Here is a 22,686-nt window from a genome sequence, read left to right as displayed (position 1 = left end):
TCCCAGTTACTAAGGCAGTAACCTTTAAAATCATGAACAAGAAACTGCAACAACTGTTCTTGAGTTTCTTCTGGAATCTTACATTGGTCTGTGCAAAGGCTGTATACTTCAATCTACATTTCTCACCTTGCTTGTTAGTGTGCTACTCTCCCTAATCTCTGCAGACAAACAACCACCTGCAGGGAGGGCGCTCACTCGATCTTACTAACTTTCAAGTTGACTTTTGGTACCCTCTTAATCTTAACTATGCATGGATGCTCAGATAAAAGACCAGAGGAGCATTTTTCCGAGATCTAAGGTACCCGTCTGTTTGTGATAAGCTGACACGTGGACGGGGACCTGATGGACCAGACTGCAAGGTGAAGAAAGAGGTGGCCCAGATAGGTGTCAGGGCAGAGTCCTTTGCATCCCCTTAGGAGGTGATGCCACCGTGCAGCTTGCGTTGCTAGGTCCTCTGTTAGCAGCGTTCTGAAAGCTCCCTGAGCGGGACCAAGGATAAGGCGGGGTGAGGGGTGCCCCGAAAAGCCCAGCTTATCCTTTGGCATACCTGGAGGAGAAGCCGCTGGTCTGGATGGTACCAAGCTTTCCGGAAATTCAGTGGGCAGGGGTCCCTCCTTCCTCCCCGGCCCCTCCCGCCCATCGCCGGCCCTCGCGGGGTCCTGGTGCTAGTGCCGCCTTGCATGACGCGCACCCCTGGGCGCAGCGGGCGAATGGTCTGGCCCGTTGGTAGCCGCCACCCCTTGCGCACGACAGCTGCTCCAGCTGCTTCTGGTCGGGTCGAGCTTCTGAGCTCTGAACCGTGGCTGCCCCGGGCGGTGGGCGAGCTGAGGGGATCCCAGGGCCACCCGCACGTGGCCGACGGGAAGCCACCAGCCGCGGGCGGGGAGTGTGGGCCACCAAGGGACCAGCCACTGGAGCCACCTGACCAAGTGCTGTAGCTGTGAGTACCTGCCCTTGCCCCCGCCCCTCCACACTCAGGTGGGGCGCCCGTTCTTTCCAGTCCCTGTCCTGGAGACATGCCCGGGTGGACGCTGTGAGGAGGGCGGCTGCTGCCAGTCTCATGATTCAGCACCATTGGCGCCCAGAGATTCGGGCAGAAGGGGGAGGGGACTGGACCGGGTCATTGTGGGCTCCCACCTTAGTTTCTAGACCCGCTCTGGCAGGGTGAAGGGGCCAATGCTCCTAGTCCCCACTGGCTTGATTTGTCACGGTGTTCTGTCTCCACACCCAGTGTCAACCTTCTTGAGCAAAGCATGTTGTGCTTTCTTGAAAGTGTGTCAGTGAGATGTCTTTTCCAAACATCTCCTTTTCATTCCACCGTACAACCTCTGTATCCGATACCAAAACATCCCCCCCAAACTGTCAAATTTTCCTGTAGAATTTGTCTTGCATTCAGCACGGGTTTGACTAATTCACATAAAAAGAAAAACATGTAAAGAAGTTATGAATATCTTCATATTTTAGGTGTGTGTGTGTGTGTGTGTGTGTGTGTGTGTGTGTGTGTGTTTGAGTTAAACCATCACACCAACTCAGAGCCAATTGTGGAAAGTGAGGAATACAGATCTTAAATTACGATCTCAAGGTCACAGAATGGGAATTTGAATCCAGGTCTCAGTCATTCCAAAATCCACGGCCATCTACCCTACCAATCAGCATTGGGTTCAAGCATGCACTGTGAGGTGTGAGGTATAATAGTGATTTTCTTAGGAGTCATAGCAAACACTAGCAACAGCAACCTGTAACTTTTTGCACATTGCCCTACACACAATGGAGTGATCGTCTGAGAAAACATCTATTTCCTAGAATAGAGTGTAAAGGTGTATTTGGACAACAGTTCATGGAGGAGCTCTGTCCTAACCAGGGATGCCCAACACGGTTTTTGGTGGTGATAGATGCTGGATGCTCAAGTCTTAGAGAATCAATTAGCATCACAGTAAGAAATCTGAAAAGCATCATTTAATCTTTGGGTAGCATTCAAAGGAAGAAGAGTTGTCTAGTGTAGGTGACGTAAGACTGAGTCACCCACGGCAGGGTGACAGGTAAACCCAGACTCAACTTCGTGGCTTGGCATGGCAGGCGATATTTTATTGGTTAAGGAGCTAAAATACAGAGAAGGTCCAAGATCATCCAGGAAATGGTAGAATACAAATAAGCACTTACTCTTGAGTACTGCTTCACTTATTTAAAAAAAATGTATGTGCTGTAGTAAGATGGAGATGTGAACAGTAGGAAATGGATTTTTTAATTGATGCCCTGACCTTCAGAATCAACAGTCATACTGACCTTGTATGCTCCTTCTGCAAAACTAATGGACACTAGGTCTTCTTTTGTCCTCTGGTGGGTCATTTGACTTGCTTTCATTGGTGATTTGCAACTCTTTTTTATGTCTCGGGTGTCAGGTTGCTAATGTACATGGTGTTTATTTCTAAATCCTGGCAGAATGTTTGATGGCGTATGAGCGCATAGCCATTTAGCTTCACCGCTTCTAAAGCACTTGACCATTTGCTTTGGAGAGTTCTTTTTGTAGTTGTTAATGGGGGTATTGATAGATTAAAGCCCCCTGCCTAAGTGAGGACACAACACAAGAGACACAGATTTATATATATTGTTCAGATGAATCTTCAGGAGAAGCAAGGTCCTGTGTGTGGTCTTAAGTTTACTTGTAGAAGGTTATTTTATTTGTTATTTATATTCTAAATCTTGGTGAGGCAGATTGCAATCCAATCTGTTTGATCCCAAGAGGAAACTCAGAATCGATATGAATGAATAAGCAGAAACAGACCATTACTGCTCTAAAAGCAGAAAATGGAAAGTGCATGTCCCAGTACTGATGTCACGGGCAGCATTTTAAAACATCATGTGTCATTTAGATAGTATCATTGAGGGCATGGATATATAATAGCAGCCTGGCTATAGAACTCTACTTCCTTCTGCCTCTGTATTAGACCAATAACTACTGGAAAACATCTAAATTTCTGATTTCAAGGAACTCCAAGTCTAGCTGAGAGGTATTTACTTACCAGAAATAACCAGAATGACATAGGATGGGCTCAATACCAGAAGGCGATGTAACTTTTGGGGATATAGCAATACTTGAAGAGAATGGGGAGCCATTGGAAACTGGGTGGTCAGAAGATTAGGAATGTCTTCATCCATAGAAGTGATTTCAGTGACTCTCTGAGACTTGGGCTGATTTCCATAGGCAGAGAAATGGGGTCAGCTGATGTTCTGGGCTCTGGGCTATGAAGAACTTTGAGTACCAGGCATGAGATCTGTTTCTGATGTGGCAAGCATGGAGAACTAGTAGAGATATGTTTAATCAGAGCAAGTTTCTTTTGTGCATTTTCACCATTTCCTTTGCCTCAATACCCTGGAAGAAAAATGGAATCTTTTTTGACATTAAAAGAATTATTATCAACTCAATGCAGAAAAAGCATTCTATGAAAATAAGTTATTTCCCCTCTAAAGAGATTTACCCTTTAAATTTGTAACCATTGTACAATATGTACAAATTGGAAAGTATAAAAATATAAAAAGCATACATACTGTCACCAAGTAAAACAGCCAATGATGGTGTTATTCATGTATGGTTTTAATCATACTATATTTATTATTACTGATTTCTTTTTATTTTTAGTTATCTAACAGTAGTTTTCACCAAATTATAAGTGCGTACGAAACATTTAAATGCCTGTATAACTTTCCATGAGGTAGACATTCTAGAATTTCCTAATCATTCCTCATTGTGAGTATATTATTGATAATAATCATGACACTGTGATGAACATCTTTATACATAAACTTTTTTATTTTGAAGATTAACTTTGTAGGCTAGCATCTCTGGGGAAAGGGTATAAACTCTTCATATTAGACTATTTCAACAAGTTTTGAAATTCTACTAAATTTTATGTGTTTAATTTAGGATTTTACATGTGGGGCATGGGATATTTGTATATTGTTAAAAACGCATAGTCATGTCTGTGGCTCCACAGATCACACTGTTTCAGGCAACTCCACTTTTCATGAGAACAATTAACTAGGTCTGGAGAACTGAAATAAAGGTGGGTATTGAGGACTAGAGAAGAAAGGAGATGGAAGTCAGGGAACAGGCTTGGTGAGAGTGTCTGGTCAGAGAGGAAGCACATGTGTTAGAGAACCTTCTGTTCCCAGAGCTCCGTTCATGGCCCCAGCCCTCGTCTCCACAACTTTCCCTGTGGAAACTATACCCCAAACGAGTGTCCTTCAAACTTCAGCTTCTGTTCTTCCGTGTCGGACCCCTAGGTCTTTAGCTTTGATACTCTACCAATGCTAGGCACAGATTGGAGCTCTCTCAGATTATAATTTAGAGAATCTCTGACCCCTGCACATCTCAGTTCTTAGCGGAAGCCCCCAGGGTGTATGCTGGGCACATTTGATGGACTTTGTGGACTCCACACTCCCCGGTGTACGTTTGCCAGAGACGGTCTTTGAGAAGAGTGGTGGCCAGGAGGGACACAGCATTCCTAGTGTTGCCACCCACCTCAGTTTATCACCAGTGGGAAAAATCCGTGTGGAGAAGATTGTGCCTCCATTTCCCTTACATGTTGCAAAGCCACAAAAGTTCCCTCTCTATTAAGAGTAAGGCAGGGACCCGATGTTGAAAGGATGCTTTGCCTGGACTCCTGACTCACTCCCCAAAGTGATTAGTGAGGTTTCCCTTGGGATCTGCTTCATCCTTCTTGCTTGGGGCCTGAGACTAGGACCACACTTAGGTCTCTGGGTACTAGGGGAAAGGGAGTCAAGGGAAATGGCTGTACTTGAGGACTCAATTAGGAGCTGAAGCTCTTTCTAACGAGTCAGTCTTGAAGCAATGAAAATGAAAGTGTTGCATTGTAAACCACCAAGTAACTTGACCCCCCTTTCAGGTCGCAAGAGATGATTTCTGATGGAAGCTTGGCTTTCAAGGACCTGAATATTTTAAGCTGAATCTGTCTCATGCTTATTTGGAGCTTATTATCCTATTATAGTTTCCTTACATTCTTAGAAGCTTGTAAACCCATTTCTGTTTATCTCAAGCATTATTTATCAAAAGTAAAGAGGGCTTGGCAAACAGTCTCCCCTCCCTGGAGTTAAAAGTAGAAAATTTGAAAAGTTAATTCCCCTTTAGCTTTTATTTCCCATTTGACATTTAGCCACATGCCTATCCTTAGTGTATACTGCTTGTGAGAAAGCTAAGACAATGAATGGGCACACTTAGGCTTTGGGGAGTACGTGACTAAGGTAATTATCTCCCATTCTTCTCCACATCTTTTACTGAAAGCACCTGGTTGGTTGATGATTTTTTAGGTTTTAGAATTCAGTGGGTAAGAGCTCACTGGGTCTTCCTTCAGGATGGTCCAAAGGTCTTTGGGATTGCCTTCCTCCTGCCCTCCTGAAATCAATAATATTGTTGATATGCCCAACTGTACATATTGGCCGCTATTTCTAAATTGCCATGACACCTGAGCTTTCAAACCTGTGCTATTTTTGTCCCTCTGCCTAGCCATGTGAAGTGGAACATTATATTTGACAAAGGGTTATTTTTGAGCATTTCTAGCTCCCTCACCCACTGTTTTGTGAAGTGTGAACTGGTACCACAGCTAATTCGACAAGATGAAAATAGCATGGCTTCTTTTTCCGTTTATTTTTATCCTAAAAGTTTCTTCCTCCTCCATTAGTGTTTGGGCAGTGAAGCCATCTTTTAAAGTAACTTGAACATTTATAGATTTAGAAGGCAAAGAAGCAGTAATCCAGGCAGAATCTTCAAGATCATTCCATGAGTGTAGGTCATTCCATGAGTGTAGGTCATTCCATGAGTGTAGGTCATTCCATGAGTGTAGGTCATTTCATGGTTGGCTTGTGGACATGTTTAGGCACTCTTATTAAAGGTACGGCCATCTCTCTTTTATAAGTGTAGTCCTATTTGAATTGCATTTAGAAGAATTTGTCTTAACTGGCATAGTCTCCCCCCACATATATAATCTCTTTGGGGGCTCACCACCCAGCTTCCAAATAAATTTGCATGGAGACTTATTCTTACTAATGAATGCTGGCCCTAGCTTGGTTTATTTTTAGCCAGATTTTCTTAAATTATCCCATCTACCTTTTGTCTCTGGCTTTTCTCTAGTCTATATACCTTTCTTCCCTTCTTAGTCCGTGGCTGGTTTTGTTGCTGGGTGGCTGGCCCTTTGCATCCCCCTCTCCTTCTTCTTCTATCATTCTCCCAATTTGTTCTCTTATTTGTTCCCTTTGCCTGGCAGCCCTGTATCTTTCTCTCTCCTACCTAGGTATTGGCTATTCACCTCTTTATTAGACCAATCAGGTATTTTAGACATTCAAGGTAACACATCTTTACAGAGTTAAACAAATGCAACATAAAGGAATGCAACACATCTTTGCATCATTAAACCATATTCCACAGCATAAACAAATGTAACACATCTTAAACTAATAATCCACAACACACTACTATATTTTAAGTGTGGAATATTGGTAAGAAAAGCAACTGTGGGATTGAGTTATTGCGTTTCCTGGAATGACCTGAATGTGTGATATTGTCATAATTGAAAATCTACATTTTCAAAGGACTCATCAGATAAAATATATGGCCATGTGTAAAATTAGGAGTGATAACTAGAAAAGCAGAACACAGTCTTCAGCTAACTGATGGCTATGGGTTAGTCCTGGGAAGGGGTAAGATCAAAACTAACCCCTTTCCTGTTGGTTTAATATTCATGAGCAATCTGTGAGCATTTTCATTTAGTTTTAGGTTTGGTCACAGCCAAAAATAATCTTGAGTGACATCACATTTATAATATCTAGAATCCTATCATTGAAAGCTGTTGTTTTGTCCATTTTAATAATGTGAAAAATAGAACTAAAAAGATACAAAGACAAGCAAATATTAGTGTCCAAAGACTGCTTGGCTATAATGTCATCTTCTATGGTTCCATTTACAGATATCCAACCAGGGTCCAAAAACACTAAATGGGATGCTCTTGAAATTTCCTAACTTTTAGATTGCACACAGCTCTGAGTAGCATGGCTCCAAAGTGCACATCTAGTGATGCAAAAGATGCATCAACATGTGTTTCCTAATTTACAAGGTGAAAACTCTCAATAAGAAAGAAAAAAACATGGGCAGAGGTTACCGTGACTTGCAGTACAGTGAGGCATATGCAGGCACATCTATGTAATTTCTACAGATTGAGTTGTTAGGCTGTTCTATTTTATTACCGGTTGTCATTGTTGATTTCCTATTGTGTCTAGTATCTGTCTGTCTGTCTCTCTCTCTGTCTGTCTATGTACTAGCACACACATGCAGAAACATACTATGTAAGAGTTGGTTCTAGATAAGTTGCATCCCTTTGCTATGGGTCTGGAAAAGTATTCTTACCAATCAGGTGGGACTACTATGTAATATTTTCTCATAGAATTGTATGGAAAAAGCTGTTATTGATGTAATTATTTGGATGATTTCAAATGCCTTGTATGCACATCAGGAGTGCATTTTTTGAAGTCACTATTTTATACTACTGGTTTGTTCTAATGAACTTGTAATAGAATAAGAATATATAATATATTGGTATTGGATAGGTAGGGTGTTAGTGGGGGCAGGAGAGGAGGGGAGGGAGAGGGAATGGGGATTGACATGTAAAACAACCTATTTCTAATTTAAATTGAAGAAAGAACATATAACATAAAAGTCTACCACTTTAACTTTTTGTATATACCCTAGAATGCTTACTGTATTTGCCTTGTTGTGAGACAGACCTATAGAATTGTGTCCTCTTTAAATATGAAATTCTATGTGCCATCAGTGGCTTGCCTTCCTTTCTCCTTGATTCTAGCTACAAATAGCCAACTTTCTGTTTCTGTGAAATCTATTAAATGCTCACAGGTAGAGTCATAAAGAGTTTGTCTTTCGCAACTGTTTATCTCAGCACAGTATTCTCAGGCTTTATTGTATTACAGTACATGGCAAAATTTCCTTTCATTTGAAGACTGAGTAACACTGTATGAATGTATCATTTTGTTTTTCTCTGTTGGTTCGTTCACGACACTTGGGTGGCTTCCAGTTCATGGCTATAATGAATAGTGCTTCTGTGGACATGGGAATTGAATATCTCTTCAAGGCTCTGTTTCCACTCTTCTTGGGTTGTATTCACGGGCAGGATGCATGGATCTTATTGTAGTTCTATCTTGCATACTTTGAGGAGCCTCTATGATGTTTTATCCAGTAATTTTAGTATTTACCACCCTATCAGCAGCTTACACATGTTCTAGTTACCATACGCTTACAGACACCTCATATTTTGTGTGTTTTGTGAGGTGGTGTCTCATTGTGGTTTTGATTGCATTTATCAGATGACCAGTGATGCTGAATGTCCATCTTTTCGTATGCTTACTTTACACCATTTCAGAGGACATGTCTACTAAAGTCATTCATCTTTAGAATCAGTTACTTGACTGTTTTAAAAAGCATTATTTGAATTTTATTGTTAAGTTGTTGTTGTAGTTTGTTACTAGCTGTTAATCACATACCTGGGAGATGCTTTCCAGACATGTCCTTCCATTCTATTGATCACTGTTTTTCTCTTTTGTGACTTTCTTGTTTCGTAGTCAATTTGCCTACTTTTGGTTTCCTTGCTTACATGTATTATTGATTGTTTTAACACTCTAAAACTTATTGTTGGATTTTTTCATATTTATGTTCTTTAATTTTTTCCTTATTTCTAAAAAAGACCTACAAGATTATTTTTGTAAATCTGTAATCATGACATATGCCACTACAATTTTATAAACTAAGCCAAGTTTTAATCTTGATTTTCTGAGGACAAATTTAAAAGTGGATTTACATCTTCACTATATCATTTCTTCCACACAAACGTGACACATTTTCCTAGGATTTTGGGTCTTGATGTCTTCCATCAGCATGTATACATTTTATGACATAGATACTGCACATTTTAAGTACTTACTTTTTATCTGGAACAAATATAAATAGCATTGAACTTCAGATTTCTGTTTCCATTTCTTTGTTGTCAGTGAGTGAAAATGTAACTGGCTTTGTGTCTCAATTTTGTTACCCTGCAACCCCTCTGAATTTGGTGATAGAATTTGCAGATTCTCTGATATTTGCTTTTAATACTAAACATGGTTATACCATCTGGAAAATAGGGACAATTGTTATGGGATTTTGGTGGGAATTGCATTGGATCTATAGATTGCTTTTGCTAAAATTGCTGTTTTACTATGTTGATCCTGTCTACCCAAGGTCATGGGAGATCTTCCCATTTTATGATAGCTTCTTCAATTTCCCTTTTCAAAGACTTAAATTTCTTATCTTACAGGTTTTTCACTTGTTTGGTTACAGTTACCCCAAGATATTTTACATTGTTTATGGTTATTGTGAAGGGTAATGTTTCTCTGATTTCTTTCTCAGCCCATTTATCATCTGTATATAGTAGGGCTAGTTATTTTTTTGAGTTAATTGTGTATCCTGCCACATTACTGACAATGTTTATCACCTATAAGAGTTCCCTGGTAGAACTTTTGGGGTCACTTATGTGTACTGTCTTATCATTTGCAAAAAAGTGAAAGTTTGGCTTCTTCCCTTCCAATTTGTATCACCTTGATCTCCTTTTGTTGTCTTATTACTCTAGCTAGAACTTTGAGTACTACATTGAATAGATATGGAGAGAATGGACAGCCTTGTCTTGTTCCTGATTTTAGGGGGATTGTTTTGAGTTTCTCTTTATTTAGTTTGATGTTGGCTGTTGTCTTGCTGTATATTGCCTTTATTATGTTTAGTTATGTTCCTTGTATCCTTGATCTCTCCAATAGTTAAGATCTCCTAGGTAAACTGGGAGGGGGTAGAAAAGAGAGATAAGGGATGGGAACATGAGGGCTCAAGAAGACCGAGTTGGGGGAGGGCTGGAGGGAGAGAGCAATGAAAGAGATATCTTGATAGAGGGAGCCATTATGAGGTTAGGGAGAAACCTGGTGCTAGAGAAATTTCCAGGAATCCACAAGGATGAACCCAGCTAAACCTCCTAGCAATAGTGAGAGGGTGTCTGAATGGGCCTTCCCCTTTAATCAGATTAGTGACTACCCTAATTGTCACCGTAGAACCTACATCCAGCAGCAGATGCAGTGACCCACAGCCAAGCACTGAGCTGAGCTCCTGGAGTGCAGTTGAAGAGAGGGAGGAGGGGTCATATGAGCAAGGGGGGGGGCGTCAAGACTATGATGTGGAGAACCACAGAGACAGCTGACCTGAGCAGAGGGAGTTGATGGACTATGGAATGACAGCTGGGGAACCTGCATGGGACTGAACTAGACCCTCTGAATGTGGGTGACAGTTATGTGGCTTTATGTTTTTTGGAGGGGCGGTGCTGGCAGTGGCACCAGGTCCTGTGCCAGGTGCAGGAACTGGCGTTTTGGAGCCCATTTCTTATGTCAGGATACCTTGCTCAGTCTTGATTCGGGGGAGGGTCTTGGTCCTGCCTCAACTTGGTAGGCCAGACTTTGTTGATTCCCCAAGGAAGGCCCTACCCTCTCTGAGGAGTGGATGGGGGATGGTGGGGAGGGGAGAGACAGGAGAAGGGCAGGGAGGAGGAACTGGGGTTGGTATGTAAATGAAAAAAATGGTATTTTTTAAAAATAAAAAGAATGGTACTAAAATTTAAAAAAAGGCTTCTGGAATGTACATACATATACCTTTCCTTTTCACTATAATTCCCAGAAAAACATAGAATAGCTACCTAGCATTTGTATTGTACTGCTAGTAATTTAGAGAGCTTAAAGAGTGTGTGGGAAGATACGTGTCCATGAAATGGGAATATTGTGTTGTTTTAGGTAAGGTATTTGAACAGAGATAGGTTTTGGTATCTATTGGGGGTCTTGGAACTTCTGCACAGGCTGTTTCCGGGGATTGAGGCCGTTCTCCTCTGTTCCTAGTACAGAGGCGTTTGTTTTACCACGAATGGAGGTTACGGCCATAAGTGGTAGCACATGTCTGTGATCCCAGTACTTGGGAAGTAGACACAGGATTAGGAGCTCAAGGTTATATAGTGACCTTGAAGCTAGTCTGGGCCACATGGAATCGTGTCTGAAAATACAAAAAGGAAAACCACCACCATTTCATCTGAGTGGATGATGTTTCTTCCCCGTGCTGTTGATATGACATGCTACATTGATTTTTGAATAGTGAATCAACTTTATAGACACGGAATAAATGTTGATTAGTCACAAGTGTATGTAGACACAGTATTTGCATCCATGCATATGTGTATAACACATTTGCTATACTTTGTTAAGGACATTTTCGTCTAAATTTATGAAGGACAATAGTATGTGACTTCTTTTATTCATATGTTTGTCTGATTTTGGCTCCATGTACTAGAACATGAGTCGGGAAGCATTTCCTCTCTATATTCTGAAGGAGGTTATATAAGAGTGGCGTTATGTTTGGAAATATTCTGATGAACCCATCTGGGACTGGAAGTTTTCTTTCCAGGGATTTTAAAATTTCAAAAAAAAAAAAAAACTTTAATAGTTGAATAATTGTCCAGGTTACTGATTTTTCTCTTGGAATGAGGTTTCTTAGTTTGTGACTTTTAAGGAAAATTCTCTAGGTTAGGTTTATGCAAACATTTGTTCTTGGATTTTCCTTATTAGCTACTTTTCATTTCTGGGATTTTTTTTTTCAGCTTGTGTTGGCTTTATTTTCTCTGCTTTTTCTAAGTTCTTAACTAGGAACTGAAAGTGCGGATTTATGATTGCTTCCCCTGTGCAATGTCACCGTTTATGTCCAACGTAACACGTTTTTACCCACGCTGCCTTCAGAATACAGACTATGATGTGATGTTTTCGTTTACATTCAGTTCTATTATCAGTGCTTAAAAAAGGCTTTCCTTTGGGACTTCTGTTTTGATCCATGGGCTATTGAGGAACGTTTTTTTCTGTGTGTGTTTTTCAAGATTTGATTTTACTTTTTATTTTCGTGTGTGTGTGTGTGTGTGTGTGTGTGTGTGTGTGTGTGTGTGTGAATGTACCTATGTGGACCAGAAGAGGGCATTTTTAGAGCTGGAATTACAGCAAGTGTTAGCCTCCAGACATGGTGTTGGGACTCAAACTGGGATCCTTTGGAAGAACTGCAAATGCTTTAACCTCTGATCCATCTTTCTAGCTCCCTTGTTTATTTCTTAAATTAATTTTTATTGAGTCTCACTATTTGGCACAGGTTGGTCTTGAACTCATAGGCTCAGGTTGTCTGTGATCCCAGATTAGCCAGCTGAGTGGCTGGAACTCTAGGCACAGGCTATGATGCCTGGCTGAGAAAAAACACTGATTTCACAGAGATTGGAGATTTTTGGTGTTGTTGCTGTTATCCCAATTAGAATTAGAAACGTTTCTAGGTTAGGTCTACTTAGTCAAGGAATCTACTGTATGGGTTAAATTGTTTTAAATTTGCCTAAAATTTTGCCTTGCCTTCCTGTATTTTATAAATAAAAATATTGTACATGATAAAAGCTTTATGGATTCTCGAAATAATGTGTATCCTCCTGATTTTGCATAGACTGTTCTAAAGTCAAATAGATCTTATTGGCTTGTGTATTGCTTAGCTCTACTCTTTGAGCAGTTTTATGAGCTTTCATATATATATATATATATATATATATATATATATATATATATATATGTATGTATGAATGAATGATCACTCATATTTGCTTTTCTGTGACTGGTACTTCTTTAGCATATTACCCTGTAGATTCACCCATCTTGCCCCAGGTAACACAATTTCTCCCCTTTAAAAATTGAATAGTGTTCCACACTATACCTACATCATATATTACATTTACTTACTATTAATTTGTTGACCAACACTGGGGTTGGAGTCTCCTCACCCTCTGCTCTATGCAAGGACTCCCAGAGGATAGACCAGATTCCCCTTGTCCTAACTAATCCTGTTGAAAGGTTATTGCCATAAGATCTGAATCACTAGTGATTTTTGATGTGCTGAACTTGTAAATGAATCAGAGCCAAGTTCATGTCCTGCCTCTCATGACTGTTCTGAAATTTGTCTGGATAACAACCAAAAGAATTTCATATGAGAAATCTTCATTTTGATCATTGCTTAATTAGAACTTTTGAATTTTAAGTAAACACAGTAAATGTTATTCTAGTAGTTCCCAGTCTGTGGGAACTGTTCTACTCACAACTTGTGTGAGATCAATTTGGTTTTATTCCATATGAGAATGTGGTGTTTACGCACTGCTCATCATTTGTTCCTGACTTATTTCACTTAGCATAGTGCTCTCCAGCTCCATGAATGTTTTCACGGATGACAGGATTTCCTTATGTGTTATTGAATGATAGCACATTGCGTATATGCACCACATTTTCTTCATCTTTGAATACATTGAAGGATACTGTTTCCATGTATTGATTATTGTGAATACTGCTGTAGTGAGGTGATGGATACGGTTTCCATGAATGTCAGACCAAAAATGTCCATTTGGCATATGTATTTAATTTCCTTGGCCATGTACTTGGCAGTAGGATGGCTTGAGCACCTGATAGTTCTATTTTCATTTTTGATGAACTTCCGTACTGTTTTCTGCAGTAGCTCTATTAATATACATAGAGTTGAGTCCTGCTCAACTGCAGAGTTGAGTCCCATGATTTTTTACGTGCTTAGCAGCTCTTGTTATCCTTAGTCTTCTATATTGGTCATTCTCGCTGGGGTGCTGTGATATGGGTATGTAGGTGACTGTTTTGACAAAGTCCAGTCTCCTCTATTATATTTGGAATCTCCAGTGTGCCATTCTATAGGGCAGTTGGGAAGTATAATACTCCTTTATGAAACGGTTTTAATCTACTCATCTCATTTGCATCTTGGATTGTGTTCTAAGGAGGGACCCTTTCAGGAGACTGCTCTCCATCTCCAGGTTCTTGTCTTTCCATGAGGAGCCAGGTAACTGTCCTAAGAAGATGAGAAAGAAGAGCTTTTTGGATACACAAGATACCTTGGTTTTATTAGTAACTTATTAGGTTCTCCTTTCCTGATGGTAGTCTATTAGCAGCTGCCTGAGATTCCATGCAGATAAAACATTGCTATTCTTTGGTAGGTGACATAGATATCATGGAGGACCTCGGACCTCACGGACTAAAAGAGGGGAATAGACGACACTGGTTTGGGGGCTGCTGTTGGAGGTGGTACTTAAAGTATAACCTACATACACAGGTGGAACTGTCACATGGCTCCTCTGACTGCAAAGAGAAAACATTGCTGTGCTTGGATAAATTAACAAAATGCAGACACTCTCTCCTGGAACCACATTATCACCTTGTAGGTTTTTTCTGTTTGTTTGTTTTCCAGCCGCACTTTTTCACTTTCACTATCTCTTATGGACGCAAAGAGCCAAAACGGAGCTGAAATTCCAATAGTAGCAAGCTGCGAATTTCTCCCTTTCCCAGCCTGTTTTCTGTGTGCCAAGAAGTGGTTGGCTTATGACCAGGTCTTCACCATCTTTGGACCTTGTCAGAACTGAGGATGCTGAAGGCCATTCCTCCTGAGATGAATCAGCAGCACTGTCTGCCATTTTTCGGGCCATGACTGGTCTCTGGCACTCGGAGCCAAGCCCATGTTATAAAGTGAAGCTGTGCAAAGAAGGTCAGAAAGCCTTGTGATTTGGGACAAAATGGGAACAAAGCAGTGGTGTGTAATTGTACCTCATATTTGAAGACAGTGTGACAAAGTTGTTACTGGAACTTCTGCAGTGTGTCCTCTAGAAGCTATCCCTCTGTCCCCCCTCTGCCCCAACACTCCTTCCCCACCCTCCAGGAAGCCTGGTGGAGTGCTTTGATTCCTAAAATAGATACTGCAGAGCAAGGTCTATGTTCTCCGTGTTATTCCAGATTTAAGTCTCATCTTCATCCTCTTAATTTTAAATTCCTATTTTACACTAATAATTAATTCTAGTTTTTAAAGTTTGTATATTCTCTAATTGAAAATATACATGTGGTCAATGGTATTTTTTAAATTTCTTGATATTCAGATCACTGTGCTATAAAGTGTGTATGCATGTTCTTCTTGCATGATTTTCCCTGAGCAATTAATGCAGGAGTTGTGATGTAGGTGTGCCCATTCATGCACCTGGGTTCTCCACCATCTCTGATCTCTGCAGTGTGTCCAGCTGTGGTTTTCTGTGCTGGCCCATTGGCTGGAAAGAGAGACTTGTTGATGTGGGGTGGTAGCCACACCTATCTATGGGTATAAGGATAAGATTTAGAATTCAGCAAGGAACTATGCTAGTCTAACAAAACGATGACAGTAGATTCTTTCCTAAGTCCATGACCTTACTAGTCCTAGACAGCTGGCTAGGTTTCCAGTATCAGGCATGATTTTTCTCCTGCTGAGTGGGCCTGAAGCCTGATTAGACAGTCGGTTGCCACCGAGATGTGAGTGCCACTTATTGCACCTTTGTGGATATCTTGCCATGCTGGTAATCACTATGGTTCGTACTTGTCGAAGCTGTGTAGAACTGTTTAACTGCTTGCCTCCCTTGGCAGCTGCCATAGTATTTTTGGAGCCATGGAAACTAGACCTCAGGAAAGAGGCTTCCAGGTCAGATCCTGCTCAGGTCATCTGAGTCCTGTGTCCTAAGTGTGCAGTTATTGGTCTCCAACTCCTGGGAGGCAAACAACAGCTCTATCAATAGTCTACATTGTTTATGGAATCCCTTGTACTATCATGACTGACCAACCATTCAAAAGGAAAGTTTCTCCTTGCCTGATACTGGGATATTTAAAGTCCATTCTCATTGAGTTTGAGCAAGTTAACTTTATGATCTTCTAAGGATGGTGATCTGCATTTAGTGCATATATATATATATATATATATGCATATATATATGCACTAAATTTCCTCTGACATTGTGGGACCATTACTGAAGAACTGCAAATCTATAGAAATGCATAGTCCTTTACCTTTTTAGCCCCTTTTAAGGATGCAGTTAAGTTCACTCAATAGCAGTAGAAATGCATTCTCTCTGTTCATAGAGAATGGGAACCATTTTTGAAGCTAGTCTTTCAATGAAGGGTCATTTTTTCAGAGCTCTCCAAGTTGATAAACCCAAGAAGGAAATAATCCATGCAAATTGAATTTTAGAATCTGTGAGAAGTATCAGGGTTATATCTCATAGAGACTGACACGTATTGTCAGTATGATTATCTGCAGTCTTATGTACCCCTTCTAATTTTCAAATTATCCCCTTGACATTGTGGAACCATATGGGTCTCTTGTATGTCAAAGTTGAAATAGAGCATGTATTACATACAGATTTTCAACAACATTGCCAGAGACTCAATGACTTAATTTTTTTTATTTTTTTATTTTTTTAATTTTGTGACAAGGTTTCTCTGTATTGTTTTGGAGGTTATCCTGGAATTCTCTTTGTAGACCAGGCTGGCCTCGAACTCACAGAGATTTGCCTGCCTCTGCCTCCCTAGTGCAGGGATTAAAGGTATGCGCCACCATCACCTGTCTAAAATCATCCATTTGTGTGATGGATAGAATAGGCATGAATTTATCTATGGTCCCTTCCATCAACCTTCCATTTGTGTTTCCCTCTCACAGTATTCCCATTTCTCTGCGAAAGGTTAACTACATTCCTTCAAAGAACCTTCACATATAAATAGTATGTGATATAAATCTTTTACTATTTGTTGTTACTTTTTTATTAAAGAGTCTGAACATTTTAGATCAATGCTGCTGAAAAAGAAGCCATGAGTTGTTGGTCATGAGAGTACAACTAACTCTATGTTCTTTTTAAAGCTGTTATGTCTTGAAACCAACTTCACTGGTGTTTGGGTTTGGACAGGGTGAGGAAGACAATGGATATTAATAATTGAGTGTGGACATCGGCCATGGTAGGGTTGTGAATATAGAATGTCATGGGGATGCCTCTAGCCTGTAGCAGGAGGGATTTTTTGTTTGTTTGGTCTTTTTTTTCCCAGAGAACTGATGTTAGAATTGGGCCCTAGCAAACTCAGAATGGCTTTTATGACATATTTATTGTCATCTCTATCCCCTGTAAGCTGAAGGGGAAAGTGTCTACTGAATCATCTTTTTGGTAGAGGACATAGAGATTAAGGCTGTGAATAATAAAGTAAAATCCTTTGCTTGCAAGTGGTGAGGTGCCAGTCTTACTGCCTGCAGTGTGTATTGTCACGTTTATCTGCAGAATTGAGATGGTGGCAGTGCAAGACTCGGAGGGGGTTAGATTTTATGACACAACCTATTCAAACACTCACATTTATCCATCTACTCATTCAACGAATACCTGTCTGGTGCCTAGCATGTTGCAGGTGCTTTTCTGGATATTTGGAATCTGTGAGCAGAAGCAAACACAGTCCTCTTGTTTGTAAGTTTATAGTCGACCGGAGAGAGCTAGAATTAGGCTTGAAAGGGACCAAAGGAGTGATATCAGAATGTGAGTTCTACCTGAGCAAAGCTAGGGACAGGAGGGCTTTCCTTCTGGATGGGAATAATGGCATCTGCAAAGCTTGTATGTGTTGGAAGAAACAGTGAAAGGGAATGTGGCTCAGGGTGGCACTGGAGAGACAGGAGGGAATCAGGCGGTTGGAGCTGATGGATGCTCCACCTGAGAGGGCAGCCTTTGAAAATGGCATGCCAGAGGCACTCATGTTGAGAAATTAGAAGGAATTAGAAGGAAGTCATCGAGTTCTTGCATCTCTGCATCCTGTGGTAAAGCAATAGGGCTGTCATTCAGATCACAACACCTAGCTATGACTTGGAAGCACAGGTCAAAACTAGCCTTTGTCAGACTCTTACTCCGTGTAACGCGGACAGTGCGCTTTACCTCCACGAACCGTGGAGCTGTGAGCATATGTCATTTGTGCCAGTTTTGGAGAGGCTGAAGGGGAAGACTGTAATAGCTAGGAAAACTTCACCTTCAGATGCTGCCCTGTGCCATCAAGGACAGGAGCAGAGCAGTGCCAGCCGGAAGGGGGTGGAATAGTGCTTGGAGACAATTGAGTAGATGGAAATAATTCTGAATAGTCCAAGTGAGAGATGATGACAGCTAGGATTAGCGGTGGAAACTGGTCATAGAGAGCAGTGGGATTCTTAAGTGTTGGGCAGAGGAAAGTGTCAGGGTCCTGGGCTGGTTCTTAACACTGAGTTTGCAGCAGCACCGAGAATATCTAGATGGAAATGTCTGGTAGGGGCGTCACATTCCATTGATCATTGCTATAGCAACAGGATCATCATTGGGAGAGAAATATTAGTTATCTACATGATCATCATTGGGTTACTTTCCTGGTCCACCTTCAAGTCCACCTCTGCTTTCTCTACGGCTATGGGATCCTCTGCTGCTTCCCTTCCCAGCACAGAGAACTGGCACAGAGAACCGACTCTTGACATCTTTGCATAATCGCATGCTTTTCCGCCTGTACCATGTGCTTCACACCTCCTTTCTTTGCGATTGTCTTCAATCTCCCGACCCAAAACACTACCAGAGTGTAGCTTTAGCAACAGTATGAGCACACCATGCTCTTTTTATTCCTTCTATATCCATGGCCTTGGGTCTCCGCATTCTTCTGTCTGTGATGGTGGCCTGTCACATCAAATAGACTTTTCATCTGGAATATGCAAAGAATTCATGAGATTCACCCAAAAAAATTCCATTAAAAATGGGCCTAAGCTTTTAGCAGACTCTTTACCAGGGATGAGACACACAGTAATCAACATGCAAAGGGGATTCATTAGCTGTGTTATTAAGGGCTCACCAATCACAGCATGGATGAGATAAAGCCACACAGTTCTCCAATGGCCAGAATCTGAAACACTGACACCATAGAAATGCTGGCATATACAGCAACAGGAATGCTCACTGATTGCTGACATCAAGGAATGAAAAACCAATGTGGCAAATGTACTGTAAGAGTCTTTGTGTAGGAATCAGTGTCCTTGAAGTAGACGGTGTCTTTCATAACTGACCCTCTCTTGAATGAACCATTAATTTATTAATCTGCCAACTGCCTGAGTTATTCATCCATTTATGAAGGCAGAGATCTAATCTTTCTCAAAGATTTCATTTCTAGTATCTCATAATGAGGGTTATGTTTGGGCCAATGTTGAGCCAGTATCCTTCGTGCCCTGCTCATTGTTCCCAGTGTCTTAGCACCTCCACGCATTGCTGCTGTGCCTTTCTTTACCCGAGGGTGTTTAAGGCACTCCTGAAGGCCTTGGGACTTGAGGCTCTTTGCTGTTCTGGCCTCCTCCATGCACCCCTTTCTCTACTGTCCCAGATCAGGGGGTAGTGTGAGTTAATTCCTGGATCACTCCCCTGGTAACTTTCAGCTAATGGTTGATGCTGGGTGCGTTAAGTGTGAAACCGTTTATGCTTATTGCCAGTGTTTCCTAGGGGACTAAGCTCTAGCTGTTCGAATGGAGCAGCATCAAGACACACCCTTTGTGGTTGCCTTTCTTCCTTCCTTGTCTCCCTTCTCTTTTCCACTTAGCATTTCCTGTAACTTCCCCGCACTGCTGCTCTTTGAACCCTTGCTTCTGAGGAGCATTCTAAGACCAGCAACAGGTTAAGGAGAGTCATGTCTCGTGTCGTCAAAGTGTCTTTCCGCCTCCTCCCCTTCCTTTCTGTCCTCGTCTTCCTCCTCTTCCTCCCTTTGAGTGCTATCTATCTAACTCAGGACCTGGTGCACATAGGTAGGATCTCTACTACTGAGCTCCATCCCTGATGACGCCATAGTTTTTGTAAAATTTATAAATGTCGTAATTTTCACTTACTTCCTAGTGATTTCTCAAACCTGACATGGGAAGGAAAACTCAAATCAAACCTGAAAATCTAACCACTTCCACGTTGATTTTGGCAGTGTGCTTTCTTCCTCTTCATCTGTAATGGGGAAAAGTCTTTTCAATGAGTTGGGTAGGCAATGAAATCTGGATGTATGCACACTGCTCCTTTGCTCCGACGGTGGTGTGGATAGCCCTCGGTACAGATATAACTTGCATTTGTAACTTCACTGTTAGTTATTTTTACATGATGATCTCAGGCTTGGCTTGAATACCTGGAATCTGGGATCAGCCTGTTTACATTTTGATTTACTCTGCAAGTGTTAACCTCAGAGGTGGTTTAGCAAATATTTCAAGGACTGAAGTAAACACAGAATGCTGTGACTCATAATCAAAATCCTTTCGTACTACTTAGGAGTCAGTCTTCTGGAAAAGGCCAAATTTGTTCACTATTAAAACAGGCCTTTATTGATACAGTTTATCACAATCCATCCAAGTATATGATTCATGGCAGTTTTCATATTGCTGTGACATAGGTGGGTAGAAACGGCATATTTACTCAGAATTAGCAAATCAAAGTAAATACTAAGCTTCACAATTCAATCATCTATTCATAGAAAAATAAATATTGTTTCATTTCATATGAATCATTCATTGCGTTGCTCAAATAAATATATCTTCTCAAACCAGTGAATGCTTTTCATAGTCCATTTTAATAATCATGTAATAACCCACTATTTGCAATATTAATATTTGAGTACATTTAGATTCTGTTTGCTTCTTTCCTTTTATATTTTGTAGTTTTTAATTAGTTTATTTATTTTTAATGTGTATGAGTGTTTAGCCTGCATGTATGTATATATAGGAGGCCAGAAGAGGGCATTGGATTTTTGGAACTGGAGTTACAGGTGCTTGTGAGCTGCCATGGGAATAGAACCTGAGTCCTCTGCAAGAGCAGCCAGTAATCTCAGCTGCTGAGTCAACTCTCTAGCCCCCAGTTTGGTATGCTCTAACATTGTAGATGATTGTCTTAGGACCAGCTTATATGATTAATAGAGGCATTTTGAAGGCTTTGTGGTTGCTTTCCAGAACCTTTGTTACTGATGGTCTAGAGACCATAGACTACCTTCAGGTGAAGTAACAACTTAAATTGCTTGAAGTTTATTTCAGTAATTTGCTATGCTCATTTTTCTAATATAATAGTAATAAAGTCAATTATTAATACAGTGATGCTTTAAGTATATAGAGACAATAATTTACTGTTGTGTTATGAGATATGTTATTTGTAAGTAACATTTCAAACACTTAGCATCACTATACTGAGTCAGTATAATCTAGAAAGTATATTAAGAAAACTTGTCACTGCCTATCTTGGCACACTCTGTTTGAGCTTGCTTGCTTCCTTTCTGGGAATGTAAATATTTCACTTACCAAGTAACTCTGTTTCCTTCATGCTCTTTCTGTCAAATTAATATAGTCAAGGAGCTTCTGATATTGGATATTGTCAAGTGATGTTTCTGTGTTCAAGCTGAGAAAATAGAAATAATAAAATTGAATAGAAGCATTGTGTAACTGTTAAATGCACTTGATCAATTAAAAGCACTTGGTCCTCTTCTAGAGGACTCTGATTGGATTCCCAGCTCTCCCATACCAGCTCACAGCCATAGACAGTAGACAGAAGTTTCTATCCCACCCAGCCCCTCAGCTGTTTAGTCCTAAATAAACACACAGAGGCTTATATTAATTATACACTGTTTGGCTGATGGCTTAGGCTTCTTACTGTCTAGCTCTCTCTTAATTATTAACCCGTAACTATTAATCTATGTATTTTTGCTACATTGTGAAGATGTGTGTATAGTCAAAGGAAAATTCGTCTTTCATATTTCTTTTTCATATTTTATAAGCGCGAGTGGTCTTCTGAGGGTAAAAAGTGGGTCCTGCAATAAGTGTGCTCAGTCCTTGTTAAGATCTTTAAGAAGAGTAAGCAACATCAACAAAGAATAAAGGGGAGGACTTCCTTTAATAAAGGGGAGGACTTCCATTAATAAAGGGGAGACTTCCTTTAATAAAGGGGAGGACTTCCATTAATAAAGGGGAGACTTCCTTTAATAAAGGGGAGGACTTCCATTAATAAAGGGGAGGACTTCCTTTAATAAAGGGGAGGACTTCCTTTAATAAAGGGGAGACTTCCTTTAATAAAGGGGAGGACTTCCTTTAATAAAGGGGAGGACTTCCTTTAATAAAGGGGAGGACTTCCATTAATAAAGGGGAGACTTCCTTTAATAAAGGGGAGGACTTCCATTAATAAAGGGGAGGACTTCCTTTAATAAAGGGGAGGACTTCCATTAATAAAGGGGAGGACTTCCTTTAATAAAGGGGAGGACTTCCATTAATAAAGGGGAGGACTTCCTTTAATAAAGGGGAGGACTTCCTTTAATAAAGGGGAGACTTCCTTTAATAAAGGGGAGACTTCCTTTAAACCACTTTAAACATTATTACTAATGTTCTTTCCACAACTTACCCCCTCATTCCGCAGAGGAGAATCCCATTTGACGGTTGTATGGACTAAGTTTATGAAGTCCTGTTTTTCCCTGGCAACCTAAGATGAGGCCTGCATGGGCAGATAACAACCTGTAAGTGGGAAAGATGAGTCAGTCCCCTGGCCCCAGTGTTATAAGAATCAAAAGAAATGCTAATATACTCAGCTTGTATACTGGCTGTTTGTGATGGTTACTATTGACTGTCAACTTGACAGGATCTACAGTCACTTAGGACACAATGCACCAGGCTTGCTGTGAAGGATTATGTAAATTAGATTAATT

The 22,686-nt window shown here is 40.6% G+C and overlaps 1 protein-coding gene across 2 annotated transcripts in view; it reads left to right on the top strand.

The window, feature by feature from the left end:
- The first annotated feature begins 755 nt into the window (after positions 1-755).
- Positions 756-22,686, top strand: part of Ttll7 (tubulin tyrosine ligase like 7) — a 117,781-nt gene continuing 95,850 nt past the window's right edge. For both annotated transcript variants that reach the window (XR_003481317.2, XM_027395935.2), the window contains exon 1: positions 756-940. The gene's annotated coding sequence lies outside the window, so the exon portion shown is untranslated. The remainder of the gene's footprint in view (positions 941-22,686) is intronic.

Source organism: Cricetulus griseus (assembly GCF_003668045.3).
Source record: "Cricetulus griseus strain 17A/GY chromosome 1 unlocalized genomic scaffold, alternate assembly CriGri-PICRH-1.0 chr1_0, whole genome shotgun sequence".
NCBI classification, from domain to species: Eukaryota; Metazoa; Chordata; class Mammalia; order Rodentia; family Cricetidae; genus Cricetulus; species Cricetulus griseus.
The sequence above is the reverse complement of the archived record's forward strand: the minus strand, read 5'-3'. Positions and strand labels throughout refer to the sequence as shown.